The sequence below is a fragment of the Drosophila miranda genome, chromosome XR (genome assembly GCF_003369915.1).
Source record: "Drosophila miranda strain MSH22 chromosome XR, D.miranda_PacBio2.1, whole genome shotgun sequence".
Classification (NCBI taxonomy): domain Eukaryota; kingdom Metazoa; phylum Arthropoda; class Insecta; order Diptera; family Drosophilidae; genus Drosophila; species Drosophila miranda.
Genome location: NC_046674.1, coordinates 18,589,335 through 18,604,278, shown reverse-complemented (window position 1 = coordinate 18,604,278; position 14,944 = coordinate 18,589,335). Strand labels below are relative to the sequence as shown.

Here is a 14,944-nt window from a genome sequence, read left to right as displayed (position 1 = left end):
CGAGGGAAACGCAAAAAAGAGGAACTCAATAAATTGTCATGCAGTAAAATGTGGCAAGAACGGAAGAAGAAACCGCCAGAGTGACTTTGTTTCAGGCGATGACACACAGTACCCCCCCCCACCCCGTTGTGTGTCTGTGTGGGCACGTAAACTGCCAGAAGAAAGTAGCAAAGTGCAAGTGGATGGCTGGCTGGCTGGCTGCCGCACAGCCACGTGGCATGCAGATACGAGTAAACGCTAAGCGGAACGCAAGATACATTCCCATTGGTGAATGCAGCGGATACTCCCCTTGCATGTACCTTGTACCTTGTACCTTTCTGTTTAATATACCCTACATGCAACATACATCCTCCTCCTGGGACGGGGCGGGGTCGGGGCGGGGTCGGGGAAGGGGGCGTCGTGTGTGTGCATTGGTGCAGTGTCTGACCGAAAATCACATGTTTCTGCCTGTAGCGGGAAGGATGTGATTTAAGTTGCAGTGCAACAGCAGCAACGTGCCCCAAACAACCATCGTCGTGCCACAACGATGGTTGTTGCTTGTGTGACATTTTGGCATTTCCAGTAGGTCTACTGTTGAATTTTTCATGCCCCTTCGCGCGACATAAACTTGCCTGCCCTGCCTCCATTCCGCCTCCTCTCCTGCAGGACATGGCTTGCCTGCCTGCCTGCCTGCCTGCCTGCCTGCCTCAATGGTAAATTAAGGCGGCTTCCGCTTTATTGGCCACCGCATCCCTCCGCCCCATTCGTGCCACTCATTCCACTCATTGTGGCTGTTATGCCGCCTATACCCTGTTTAAAAGAGGGTTACCTGATTCCAACGAAGAAACCTTCGATCTTTAAGTGAATACAGGGCTATGTACCTTATGCCCTGCTAAGAGAAGGCGCTTCCTCGGTTCGGGAGGTTTGCATCCGATTCAGTGGATCCCAGAAGGCTTTCCAGGGTAGCCGATTCTTCGAACAACGCAAGGCAGACGTCCCACTTTCATGTCCTTTCTTGTAGTTTTAGTGGCTCCTTGTTGCTGTTGCTGTTGCTGTTGCTGCTGCTGTCGCGGCTGTTATTGCGGCTTCATTTGGCTTTCAGGTAAATGGTCGCTTAGCGTGGCCGTCGCTCGCTCTCGTTCTCAGCCTTTTTAAGTGTATTAATCCTTTTTTATATCCCGCACAAGGAGCAGAGCAGAGCAGGCAAATGGCAATGGCCGAAAATTAAGTATACGTAGTGTGTGCCAGGGATGTGCTTGCCGACACGAAGGGCGGCTCGTCGTTTAGTTTTTGCCCCGAAAATTGCATTAAAGTTGCATAAGTGCACACGGGCTTTAATATTTAATTTGGCAAAGAGCTTTCCAAACAGCAGGATCTCCAGGCTTCTATCCTGCCGTCGGTCTTTCTTTCGGAGTGTCCTGCCATTTCCCGAGGAGTCCTGCCCGGGCGATAACGCCGTGTGACATCCCACGCTTAATATTACCCCCCCCTCACCCCTTGTTGGACTGTGAAGGGTGAAAGGGGTGAGGGTGGGGGGGAACAAAACAAAAGCGCAGCAGCAGCAGCAGCAGTGGCAGTAGTGTCTCTTGCTTTGATTTTCCTCGAGGAAGGAATGGAAATGGGAAATGGTGAAAAGCGCAAATGGAGATAAAAATTTGCAATGGCAAAAGCCGAAAGGAAGCGACAAAAAAATAAAACTAGAAGAAAAAACAACAGCAGAGGCGGCAGCGGCAGCAGCGGCAGCAGCAGCAGAAAAGTGCAGCAAAAGTATTTACAAAAGCGTTATCACGCTGTGACCTCTGCCCCTCGCTGTGCGGCGCCACCCCTTTGAACTTTGACTCCCCCTGCAGCCCCAACTATGGATAGCATCTGCCCCCCACCCCCCACCCCCCCTTGCTTTCAACACGTTCCACATTGTTTATTCTTGCCTCGGGCATTCGCTTTCTCTAATTTCTGATGCGCTGCTGCTGCTGCTGCTGCAGTTTTTTCTCTCTTTAGTTAAATAAAAAGGCGCTTAAGCAGGCGATAGAGTGTAATCATGGGGCACGGGGCATGGGAAAAGGGGAAATGGATTGCAGTAGGGATTGCCAGTAAAAACGGATATAAGGACGGGGAATGGATTGCAGGGATATAGCAATAAGGATGCGAACGGAATACGGGCATAGCCATGGGGAGTTTCGGGATGGAAAATTGTAAATTAAATGTGCATTCATCTAACCGGGGGGGTGGAGAAGGGGATCCCCACCGGGAGAGAATTCCCTGGCGATAGGGCACAGATAGATGTAGAGATGGGAATGGAGATGGAGATGGAGATAGAGATGCATGGATTCTCTCTGGGCTCCATCAATTTGCAGGAAACGGGGACAGGACTCGTGAATCCTTCGCTTTGGGAAGATTTCATGCTTTATCACTTCACTACTGCCCATCCGCAACAATTTATATGCTTCTCGGACATTCCTGCTCCCACTCCTTCCACCCTTTCGACCCTGCTCTCCTCCCACTCCCCTTTTGGCCATCCCATCTCATCTTCTATTCCATTTGCCAGCTCTTTACGAGCTCTTTTGCTCAGCTGGCTCTCAAATTTAAAGCTCATCAACGCGCGGCAGAACGGGGGACGGGGAACGGGGAACGGGGGCCGTGCATTAGTTGTGGGGCTGTACCACAGGATCTGCGAGGTCCCGGGGGAGGTGGGCTCCCGGAATAGTTTCGCATTTTATAACTCACTTAAAGGCGGGCGCCCACCGCCTGACTGGCAGCGTGGCAGCGTGGCAGCAGGAAGGCCAATTAAAATGGGCAGACAAGCAGAGCAGCAGAGCAGCAGCTGATTAACCTTGGCAGCACACCCATACCACCCACACACACACACACCTACACACCTACAGACTCTGGCAGGCAGCGCCTGAAAGTATGCAATGACCGCGTCGCCAGGTCACGTCGCCGTCCGCTGCTGCTGCTGCTGCCTCTGCTGCCTCTGCTGGTTTTGTTGTAATGGTAATTGTGCGAGCTAGTGCAGCAATGACGTCATACACTCGTGCACAGAGTGCCACGCCCACGTGGCAAGGGGCAGACAGGGCTTGGGGCAGGCAGGCAGGCAGGCAGGCAGGCAAAAACGTTGCCACGGTAATTGTGTGCGCCGCTGCTGCTCCACGCCTCGGTGGCTGGCAATATTGTTATGACCAAAAAACCAGGTCACAAAGGGGACAATCGCTGCTGCTGCTGCTGCGTCCTGCTGCTGCCACACGCTGCAAGGACGCCCTCTTCCCATTCGCCCACTCTCTCCCCAACTGAATCTCTTTCTTCTTATGCCCCACCGCTCTCCCCCATTAACCGTTTTCTTTCACTGAAGCCGCTGAATCTCCTCTCCATTCGATCTCATGTCTCTCTCTCTCTTCAAAAGATCTCTGCCTACATGAAGATCGTTCTTTTTGGCAGAAAAATGAAATCCGAACTTGGAGAGGCCACACAAATTGCATGAAACGAGGAGGGGAAGAAGCCCTGAAAAGTAAAGAAACAAAAAGATTCCACTCCACAGATCCAGAGTAGTATATACTCTCTAGCTTCCGAGGAGATCCTCGGAGTGAAGGCTACCAGAAAGCGGAATTCTAAGAGGGTTTTAGTGGGGAAATCCCTGCCTGGCGCTGCTGGCGCTGCTCCTGCTGTCAGTTGGTGGATTTCTCACACAGGATTCTCCTACATTGCCACACTGCTAAACTCCCCTCTGCTTGTTCTCCCTTCAACTCATTTGCTATTTTACATTTAATATTTATGCATTTTCCGACCGTCTGTTCTCTGGTTGCAGGCGCGCAGGCATCGCATCGCATTGCATTGCACCGAGTGCTGGCAACCGCTGCTCAACTTGTCGACTTTCGGCCGCCTCAACCGCTGACCAGTGGCCAAAACCGAGCAGAGGATAGAGCAGAGCCGAGCCGAACAAGATAGGATAGGCAACGACAGGACGTGGACATGGCCAAGAGTCCTTAGCCATGGCTGTTGAATAATTAATGCAGTTTCGGTAAGTGCATTTTGAGCAATAGTTTTTGGTGCTTTCCTTTCCTGTCTTTTCCTTTCCTTTCTTTGCTTTAGTTCGCCGTTTTACTCGTAGTTAAGTTTAGTTCGAAGCAACTGTCAAATCGCTTCGCGTCTCATTTAAATGCAAGCAGGAGCAAGGAGTCCGGTCCTATCCTTCCCTCTGCCGCTGCGGAGCTTAGCCTCCTGACAAATGAAGTGTTCACTGCTCTACTGAGTCCTGAGTCCTGACTCCTGACGAGCAGAGTCTTCCCAGCCTCATGCATAAACCAATATGCGGCATTCCTACGAGTTATCTCGGGCTTTACAGCGTTCTAGCAGCGCTCTAGCAGCGCTTACGCGCCGGAAGCGGAAATTGTCCAGCGAACAAAAGCCAACAAAAGTGGCAGCGGGTGGCAAGGAATGGCCAACAAAAATTCCATGAGAGTGTGGTGCTTTTTCCCCCCCACTATTCCACTATTTTCACACATTTTGTAGACCTTCAGGAGGCAGCCAAGGCCTTCACTCTTTGGGAAACCGCTGTCGACTCCCTGTCCTCCCTGTTCGAAGAACACCGAAATTAGTTTCCTGAAACTAAAGATCAAATATTTAGATACGATTTCAGGGATGCTCTCCGTCGGAGGACCATCAATTTTACACTTTTCGTTTGCGATTAAATGGAACAAGAAGTGTATCTGAATGTTGGGCATCTTTGAACACATTGCCTGTAATTTATATCTGCGATGGTCTCCCGCTGCTGCTGCTCCTGGTCCTGGTCCTTCCTCCTGCTGCTGCTGCTGTTGGTGTCCTGCCATCTGATGCTGTTGCTTTCTTTATCTTAATGCTCTCCTGATACAACATTTTCATCGTTGTCGTTGTTCATCGCCGTCCTTCCCGGCCGTGGTCCTAGTGCTGGTCCTGGTCCTGGTCCTAGTCCTAGTCCTGGTCCTGGGCCCTGGGTCTTAGCTTGTTGTTGTACACGCTTATAGCCATTGCTGTTGTGCACTGCTTATCCTTATCCACAACATCGTCTCTTGGTCGTTGTTCCTTGCAGAGAGCCTTCGCTTCGCTTCTCCTTCGCCTTGGCTCTGCCTTCCTTGGCCTTCTCCGTCTATGCCTTCGCCTCGTCGTTCCTTCCTCTGCTCCTTCGTCGTCGTTTGTTTTGTCATTCAATTCAATGAGGCTAATGTCCGTTGAGGTCCTTCTGCTGTCTGTCTGTGGTGTGGTGGTGTGGTGCCTTCGTCCTGCGTCCTGTGCCGTGCCGTCCACTGCTTCCATTGCTTCCATTGCTTCCATTGCTGTTGTTGAAGTGCCATTAAGTTTAGTTGTCACTTAGCCTCTTTTGCTTTTATATGCCGTCTGTCAGCCCCCCCGCACCCCGCACCCCGCACTCTACACCCCTCCCTCCCCCTGTCTCCCTGTCTTCCTGTCCATTTGTCTGACCCCCCCCTCTCCCCCACGTTGTTGTTATCCTTTTGGCTTGAAGCGTCTTAAGCGCCTAATGCCCATGGCCATAAAAAGTCCAAACTAATGCTTTAAAGTGTGCCACACACACACACACATATTGCCTCTGGAATTGTCATCTGTTGGCGGCCCGCAAAGTGTCTGGGGCATGCCCCAAAAACGTAGATAGCTTTCGTATCTTCGTTGGGGGCCTTATCGATCGTTTTGCGTGTTGTCTTTTGGCTGTTTGATTTTCCGCTTTAAGCAAAAGTCCATTGCCAGGGCTTTTTACTCCTTTTAGTCCTTTTGCTCGTGTTTTTTTTTTTTGCGTGATTTTTATACGCTTTTCGGAGCCGTTTCCTCTGTCGACGGGCCATGCGGGGCAGGGGGCGGGGGGCGGGCGGCGGCTTGGTCTGTGGATAGTGTCTGGAGTGCTGGGTGGAAAATTGCGTGTTAATTTTCACACAAACCGGAGACACACAGTCCGCAGTCCGCAGTCCGCAGTCCGGAGTCCGCAGTCGGCAGTCGCCATCGCAGTCCACAGACGCAGAGGCTTTCCACGTATTCTGTTTGTAGTTTTTGCGGTTTTCTGTTCTCGTGTCTGTTGCGGCTTTTGTTTAAATATTTGCATTTTTATTGTGGCCTACAGGATACAGGACGACGACTGCTGTTGCAGCTGCCTCCTTTTGCTTCATTAGCCCCGGCAGTGTCTGTTGACACGGGCCTCTGCCTCTGTCTTTTGGTCTGTCTCTGCGGATTCCCCCCCCCCCCCCTTTGTGTCCTGGAAATTGTTGCCCCCAAAAGTTCATCTAAATGAAGTGCAATGCAACCCCATTTTCAATTAACTTTTGAATGAAATTTCAACGAATTGCCCCGAAAACTTGCAACAGCAACAAAAAAAAAACACACTCACACACATACACAAAAAAAAGAAAGAAAAAAAAAATGCAAAAAGTTTCCCCTGCAACTTTTTGTTGATTTTCTCTTGGTTTTTCCCTGCCGCTGCCGCTGCCGCTGCTTCTCCTCCTCCTCCTCCTCCCCTTGCTGTTGTTGTTGTCGATGAATTTTCATTACGCTGCATATTTGTTCGACTGCTTTTCCAACGGCTCTCCCTCCGCCCTCCGCCCTCCGCCCTCACACCCACCTGCACCTCCTTCTGCTTGCTGCTCCTTCATTCACTCCTTATTCTGCATGCTTTTTCCTGGTGCATGTAAACAAGCCGCGCCAATTTGTTGCCCCCAGAACAGCCAACAACTGCAACAAAGGATACAAATTTTCAACTTGAAAACTTGTCAAATTCAGCAAAAACAACGACAGCCAAGAGCAGTGCTTCAGGGATCGAGGCTGGAGATACCCTTTAGGATCTATAGCCAGAAGATGCTGACATTTTCCGAGGAAAGCTCTGAAAACTAAAGAGTTTTTGAGGCAGATTCTGGAAGTGTGGAATATTTGTTTCGATTTTCTCGGTGCCTGCCAAACACGTAGTCGTATTTGTAATACCCGTTTTCTTCTCGGAGTAGAACCAACAAAAACCGATTCGGAGTGGCAGGAAATGGGTGGAAATCGGAGTGGCAGGGCTGTGGAGTGGATAAGAATCGTTGTGGCAGGGTGGCACCACGGTGGACGTGGATGGGGCATAATTTAAGCGTACACTGAAATACATTTTCCACTTTAATGGTAGGGATTGAAGTGCATTAAAAATGCAGATACAATGAACCGAAAAATGCCCGACTGGCCCCAAAGGAAGGCGATGGCATGCGGGAGGGGATCCGGCGGGGGCAACGAAGGCCATGTATGCCACGTATGTACACACACACACACACACACACACACACTCGTATTTGCTGGTGCTTGCTGCAAAATTTTCAAGTTGTCAATTTATGATTATGGCACCTCATGAACCGAGGCAAAAAATGTAAATTATACGCCAGCGTCGTCGTCGGTCGTCGGTAGTCGGTAGTCGTTCGAAATGAAAACTCTCGTTCGAATAACAAGGAAAATTGCATGTTGCACAGAGAGTGTGTGCGGGTAGGGTTGGTTGAGGGGTTGAGGGGAGGAAAACAGAGTTGGTGTGTGGCTGAGAATTTTTAAGTTGATTTTCGATTGTTGTGGCTCTCTCGATGGCTGCGATGAGTGCCTGCTGCTGCTTCTGTTGCCTTTGCTCCTTTGCCACATTTAAAGCTTTTTAATGCCAAATCGACTGCTACACTCACGACTCTCAGTACACTCACGAATACACTCACTCTCGCTTTAGCCGTTGTTATGTAAATGAGAATCGCGATTCAGCCCAGCGCGCCGTTCAATCGACAGCAACCATCGCAGGTGCAATCAAATATTACGTATACGCCACGCTGTGCACAATAGTTAGCAATAAAGTTGAGGCAGGAGGCGTGGGGACAGGCGTTGGGTGCGGATGGGTGATGGGCGACGGGTAGGGGGGTGCCGAGGCATGCCCCATGGTTGGGCATGGCTAGCAAACTGTCAATTTGGTCGTTGCCATTGCCTTTATTGCTCTTTACCTTATAACAACGTTAACGTTGGAGGAGAATATTGAATTACGGATGGAGCGGAATGTGTGGGAAAAAAAAAACGTGTGCGTCGGGAGTGGAGTGTGGAAAATCGAGTGAAGTGTGTGGAAAATCGAGTGGAAAGAGCAGCACAAATGGGGGGTAACTGAGTTCATTGTAAAATTAGATAACTGAATCTCTAAGTGAGAGCTTCCAGAGGGCAGAACGGAGAGGTATCATTGGATTCGACTAAGCCTTTAACGAGATTCCATTTCCCATTTTCCATTTCCCATGTATTCTTTTTTTTTTATTTTTGGCAGGCGAAAATGTACTCAAAGAGAGAGCAGTTCTGCTTCTATACTCGCATGCACTCCGTTTTCCGTTGTATCGTTCGCGCTCTCTCTCTCTCTCTCTCGTGTGTGCGGAGAGTGGCATAAAATTTGATTGTGATTGAAAAGTGTAGCCTACTTTCGGGCGGGCGCATATAAAATGCATGTAATCAAGCGAAATGGCAACCGTGTGCACAAATGAGATCGTCAGCAAAGCAAAGGATAGGTGGAAAGAGTGGAGCGGAGCGGAAAGCCGGCGAGGAGGGGAGGAGGGGAACCTGGGGCTGATGAACCACTGCATTTGAATTTGCATTTGCATTTGCAAACAACGCCTCTATTTGCCGGCACGCCCCCACTGATGCCCAGGGGATGTGCATACAAACACGTCGAAAGCGAACAATAATTGAAATTTGATTTGATTAGTTTTTGGATATTGAGGCGCGGCTGTTTTTTGTTTTTTTTTGCTGTTGTTGTCATTGTTGGTGTAATGGTTGTTGTAAATATTGTTGGTTGATGTTGTGGATGGTATTACACTTGGGTCCTACACTGTGGAAGCTGATTTCTAATTGAAATTTGATTGGCTTCTATATTGGGGCTGTTTTTTTTGTGAAGTTTCTTGTAGAGTTGTTGAAACTGTTGTGGATAGTGTTCGAATTGTTGTGGATGGAGTTGTTGTGGAAAATAATGCAAGTGTGGGGATTATTTCTGCTGATTCTTTGTTCAGAAAGCCGTTTAAGGTCCTTGTTGTTGAAAAAATGGCAGATTTATTGTTGAAATAGTTGTCAATTATGTTGGAATTGGATTTCTGAAAAACGGGTTTGCGGTGAAAATTGTTGGTGAAAATAAAAGAATTGTGATTAAAAAAGCTGGCCTTATTGCTATTGGGGATCGTATTGCCTTTTCGAAGCCAATTCTTATAGCGAAATGTAATTTAATTGCATATTGTGTTCATTTTTTCTGTTGCTCAACGACTGTTGCCACAAATCCCTTTATAATTAAGTCTCTGCCACGAAGGGAGGCATTCGCAGAGGGCATCGGGCAATCCCAGCGGAAAGCAGCGGAAATGAAAAGAAAAGTCATTTAACAATATGAAAAGCAGCTCGTGTCGTGGGTCAAACCGACAGGCAGACCGACAGACAGACAGACATACTTGAACTATTTGGTTATCATAATTGAAATTCTCGCACAGACAATTCAATAATAATTAAACAGAGAATCCAGAGAAAGGCGAGCGCCTGCGAGGAGGAGTGGAGGAGAAGGAGACGAGTCTGTGTCTCCTGCGGCACGTGAAATATTTAATTAAGTAACTTATTGCGATTACTATTTGCATTCCTTTGGTGGAATGCCATCCGGGGCCATGCTGGCCAGCGGCCAAAGATAATTCACAGAATTTTTGCGGCCTCTGTCCTCGTCGCTGCAATTAAATAAATATTAAATATTTGCACAAATATTTCTGCACAAAAACGCCGTGAGAGCAGTGCGTGCAAAAACTATAATTCAATATTTTTCCCCACAGCAGCAGAATCAGAGAGGGGCAGAGAGGGGCAGAGAGGAGCAGAGGAGCAGGCGAGAGTTGCGTTTAATATTATTGCAAATACTCGTAGCGTATCGGAGAATTGGAGAATCGGACAATTTGCGCATATTTGTGCGCTTTAATGGGCCAGCCACTGGGGCACTCTCCGATGGGGGCATACAGATAAGCACTGGGGCGGCTACTGGGCCCGGCCCCAGTAAATGATGAAAAATGCTCTGCATTTTCCGCACCTTTTTGTGTGCGGCGTACTCGTTAAAGAAAGAGAAGGACAGACAAAAAATCCCAAGGAAGCGACGCCTTCGAGCGCAAGAAATGAAAGAAGCCAACGCACAAATATTGGCTCTGGTATTTTCTGTATGAATTATGACTTCTTCCTGCCTGCCCCAAAAGAGGCGGAGGACTGCGGGGAGGCGGCAGGAGGCTTGCGGCATGCGGCATGAAAAGAAAGGAAACTCAGTGGCGCAGATTGCTGCAAGGCGAAGGAATAGGGAGTATTTTTATACAAGAGGGTTGATTGGATGAGTGGCGACACAGACACCACCAAAGGTGTTTGGGCGCTAGTTGAGCAAATAGTTTTATTGAAATTGATATTAGCATATGGCCCCAGCCAGCGAGAGGAGTGCAAAGAAGCCAGCCAAAGACTGAAAGCAGATGAAAGATAACTCAAAAACCAGATTGTGGAGTGGCTAATCAACAGAGAGAGAGAGAGAGAGAGATAGAGAGATAGAGATAGGGCTGTGAATGCCACAATTGGAGAAGAGAAGAGCTGGAGAGGCTCTTCGTCAAGGATTTTACTTACTAAATGGTGATGTAGTGGTTATATTCATGAATTTCCATGCAGATTTTTCTCTTCCATTTGACTAATGAACCAACAGAAGTGGGAACAAATTTGAGAGGAGCTTCCAACCCTTGACAGTGTTCATTCTTAAGCCAATTATCCTTGAGTATTCCTATGCTAATCCTCGCAGATTCTTTGGCACTTCTTGTGGGATACAACTACGGATAGCTCACAGATTTTTGAGCTTACCAGCCTCAGTCCTCTGGTCTGATGAGGTACTCCCTTAAGAAATTGTCCTGAATTTCCATAGTTGTGTTTTTTGTCCTCTCAGATCCCCTTTTGGAGATCCCCCAACGCCTCTGGGTGTGTCTCTATGGGTTTTCTGGGTTTCTGTTCACAATTTTCGGTATTGCTGCTGGTTTTTCTTTTGGCACGCGTTGGCCTCTTTGTTGTTTGTTCTTCTCCTGCTCCTCATGCTTCGTCTCCCTTCTGCTCCTTCTTATGGCCACTATTGTTGTTGGTTTTCTTTACGGACAACATAATAATAAGTTTTCTCTCCCTCTCTCTGTCTTTTGGTTTATGCGGACAACAATTTCAAAGGCCAAACCTGCAGCTGCTGCTCCTCCTCCTCTGCCTTCCCCTTCTCCTGTTGTTGTTCTTGTTGTGGTATTGAGCGCAAAAGTTTACAGAACGCAAAAGGAACAGAATGGAAGGAGCAGAAGGTGGAGCAGGAGGTGGAAAAATATTATGCACACGCACACACAGCGGCGGCAGTGGCAGCGGCGGAGGGCAACAACTACTGCCCATTAATGCATATGTATTTATGTGTGTGTCCCATATACAAACGCACATGTGTATGCGGGACTCCCTTCGCCTCTGCTGCCGCCTCTGCTGCCGCCTCTGCTGCCGCCGCTGCCGCTGTTGGCGCGCTCTTTATGGCAATGGCCGCGCGCCGTCCAATGTTTTTTCGCCGCCCCGTGTCCTTTACACACACTTTAAATTATTTATTTTTACACTTTTGTACGCCCCCTGTAACACATTTTAAGATTCACATGTGTGTGGGTGTACACATACATACATACATATATGTATATATATACTACATATAAGAGTGTGTGTGTCTGGAATTCCCTTTACAGAGAGTAGTACGATTTCTGTTGGTCAGTTTTTTGTAGGTCGCCTCTTTGATCCCTCGATCAGCAGACTTTATAGCCATATCCCATAGATACTCTATTTAGTACATGAAATGTTTCAAAAAGTGGAAATATTCCCTAAAAAACCCCAAAAACGCCGTGGTTTCGTGTGTTTCTTTATAGCTCTTACAACTTCCATCTAGATCGAATGACTGTATCATATGGCTGTCAGAGAAACAAAACGTTTTTGGAAGGATATCAAAGAAGGATATCAAAATATTTGCTGCTGTTGCAGCTTCACGGAGCAGCAGCAGCACCAGCAGCAAAAGTTTCTTGGGTCCACGGACTGCTCTTTGTATTTGCACATGTTCCACACGCTGGCTATCTGCCACACCCCTCCGCAGTCCCCGCAGTCCGCTCCGTCCCTACAGCGCTCTCTTTTGGTTGCAGAAACTTGTAAATTATTTGCCTTTTGCCTTATTCCTTACACATACGCGCACAAATTGTCTTGAGTTTATGTGTAAAACTTTACATCTCATCGGGGGAGGCAGACGGGTGGAGGTGGGGGGTAGATGGGGGCCAGGATTCGGGTCCTGCGCCTTGGCCATTGTGCGGGGGCGTCGTCATTGTGGCTGCTGCTGCTGCTCGGCAGGAGGAGGTGGGGTTGCGAGTGGGGCAGCAGTGCCTGGTGTGGCATGTAAATGATATGTTCCCTTCGGCCACGTCCAAACGTTGGAGACGTCGCCTGTCGTTGTCGTTGCCTTTTATTGCTCCAATGCTTTGTGCAGCTGTCGTGGCCGTGGAACAAATGAACGGCATAAATAATTGCAAAAGCACACACATACACATACACACACACACACACACACACACACAAAGAGCGAATGACATACACAGATATACACAGTCTCTTGAAACTGGAAATGGAAATCGGAGTATACTCCAAGGCGTCTTCGTTTCTTAGAAAACGTTTGAGCCTCCTCGTCCCCGTCCTCGTCTTCGTCCTCGTCGTTTCCTCCGAATTGAGATTAATGAGCAGAGCAAAAGTGATTTCAACTCTGCTTTGGCTTCGTCCTGGTTTGGTTTTATTTCAATTTGCTGTCTAGCAAGCAGAAGGCAGCGAGTGATTAAATCTTAGATAATATGCGACCATATCGAAGCCTCAGGATGTCCAAATGTGGATGGGGGAGAGGGCCCGTTCTACTTTCTGATTTCTTAGACAGATACTCTTGCTGATGGATCGCTTTTGGCATTCTACTATCCTCCTGCTGACGCACCTTGCGCGTAATGCGGCAGCATCTATCGGTTAAGTTTAAGCATCGAATTCGCTTAAAAGCGATCTTTAGCGATAGTTTCATGAGAGATACTTCTATGATGTTCCCTCAAAACTGAATGATTTTCTTCTGTTCCCCACAATTTCCACACAAAAATCAATGAAAAAATCAAGCTGCACCTCCTTTGGGGTGCAAAATCGTAGCATTTCTCAGACTTAAATCAGAGATTGAGAAGGTGTGTCCGGTGCTCCTTCGGTAGGCCAGGTCTTAGCCAAGTCAAGTGGCAAACGGCAACCGCTATCGGTGTACGCGTACGAGTATCTGCTTGTCGAAGTCTCATCACCGCAAAACACTCTCGAAGCCCGGAACGAGGCATGCCAGCAGCGTGGCTCCCTTAGCCCCAGACGTCCCCAGAGCCCATCCAGAGATAATCGGCACTCGACACTTCTCGACACTAATTGCCGTCACACCCTCGACAGGCACTAAGCCCTCTCCACGACCGACCCCCACTCCTCTACCCCACTCTACCCTACCCCCATTGCATTGCCCGTTCAGGTATGCCATTGTTCTTGCCCCTTGTTGAGGCCTGATAACAGGCCGCAATCGGAATCGTAATCGCAATTCGGTATCTGTTTCGGCATCAAAATCAAAGACCCTTGCTATGCCCCTGGTACGAGAGCGAGCACGAGTACGGGTACGAGGATATCGAGTATCCGAGTATCCGAGCATCCGAGTATCCGAGCATCCGAGCATCCGAGTACTTGTGTATAATTGCAGATACAAATGCGATTACATTAAGTAGCTTGTCTCTCGATACATAATACGAGTAAATGTGTGTGAGGGCTGTGGCACAGAAGGGGCCTGGGTTGCCGAGGATGTGGTGGAATGGAAGGCACTCTGAATCGAAATTTGTTGCTGTGTGATGCACCTCTTGCCGCCCGCCCTCCCCCCTTCAGGGTCTGTCTCTATCTGTTAAATCCCAGTGTAAACCTTGCTTTCACTTTTCGTCGCTTGCCTTGCCGCACAGTTTATCCAAGTTCGTTTTGTTTCGTGCTCCCACCCATGGAATGCAATGGAAGTTAATAACATGTTGCAAAGTGTATGCAAAGTGGAGTGCCAGAGGGGAGGGGGCGAGAACATTCCCATCTTATCGTTCATCTCTCATTCTCTGAAAGCATTGACTCATTTCTTCATGAGCCTATGGGGTTATCTGTTGAGCAGAATTGTCTGCGAACAAGAAGCTGTCGTTGACCCTAAGGCAACACTCCAATTTGCACTGTATTCGAATGACACTCAAATGCCACTCATTTTCACGTTTCCGAAAAGGGAATCATTCGATTTTTAGGATCCGACACCGAGCTATGGCTTGCACACATTAGGATTGGTTACTTCCCCCAAAAACAGCTGGTAAATGTAGTCCCCTTCCTTTCCTGGAAAGAGTATTCCAGCTTCGCTTTGTCTTTATCCATTCCATTGTTCCCCCACTCCTCCCTCACTCATCATCTCGTAAGCATATCAATAACAAAACTCTGGTCTGGCAGGTTTTACAGTTTAATGGCTCTCTCTCTCTCCCTCTCTTTAGTCGCTCGCTCTCTCTCTCCCTCTGTCGCTGTCCCTGGCGCTGTCTCTGTCTCTGTCTCTGCCTTGACTATAACTTAGGTTCTCCCTCTCGAATTTGCTTGAGCTCCGCACAGTTCTATCGCGAGCTCCAGCACCGTCAGTCGTCAGCCCCATCGTCGTGTTCGCGTCTGTGTTTGCCGGTTTGTTCGGTACAAGTGTAAACGTCTTTAATTAGCAATTGTTAACGTGTTTCGTTAGTTATTGCTCTTGTCCGTACCCTTGCGTTCCTCTGCGTTCCTTTGCGATCCGTTCCGTTCTTTCGTTATCAGTCGCGTCAGAAGTGCTAATCGTTTCGCGCTCGTGCTGCTCAAGTGCAATAGTAAAGAACGAACCATTACACTC

General features: G+C 48.5%; 1 protein-coding gene across 1 annotated transcript in view; it reads left to right on the top strand.

Moving 5' to 3' along the window:
* Positions 1–14,944, top strand: part of LOC108152190 (glucose transporter type 1) — an 82,090-nt gene that overhangs the window by 28,552 nt on the left and 38,594 nt on the right. The window contains exon 2 of the mRNA XM_017281336.2: positions 3,779–3,991. The gene's annotated coding sequence lies outside the window, so the exon portion shown is untranslated. The remainder of the gene's footprint in view (positions 1–3,778; positions 3,992–14,944) is intronic.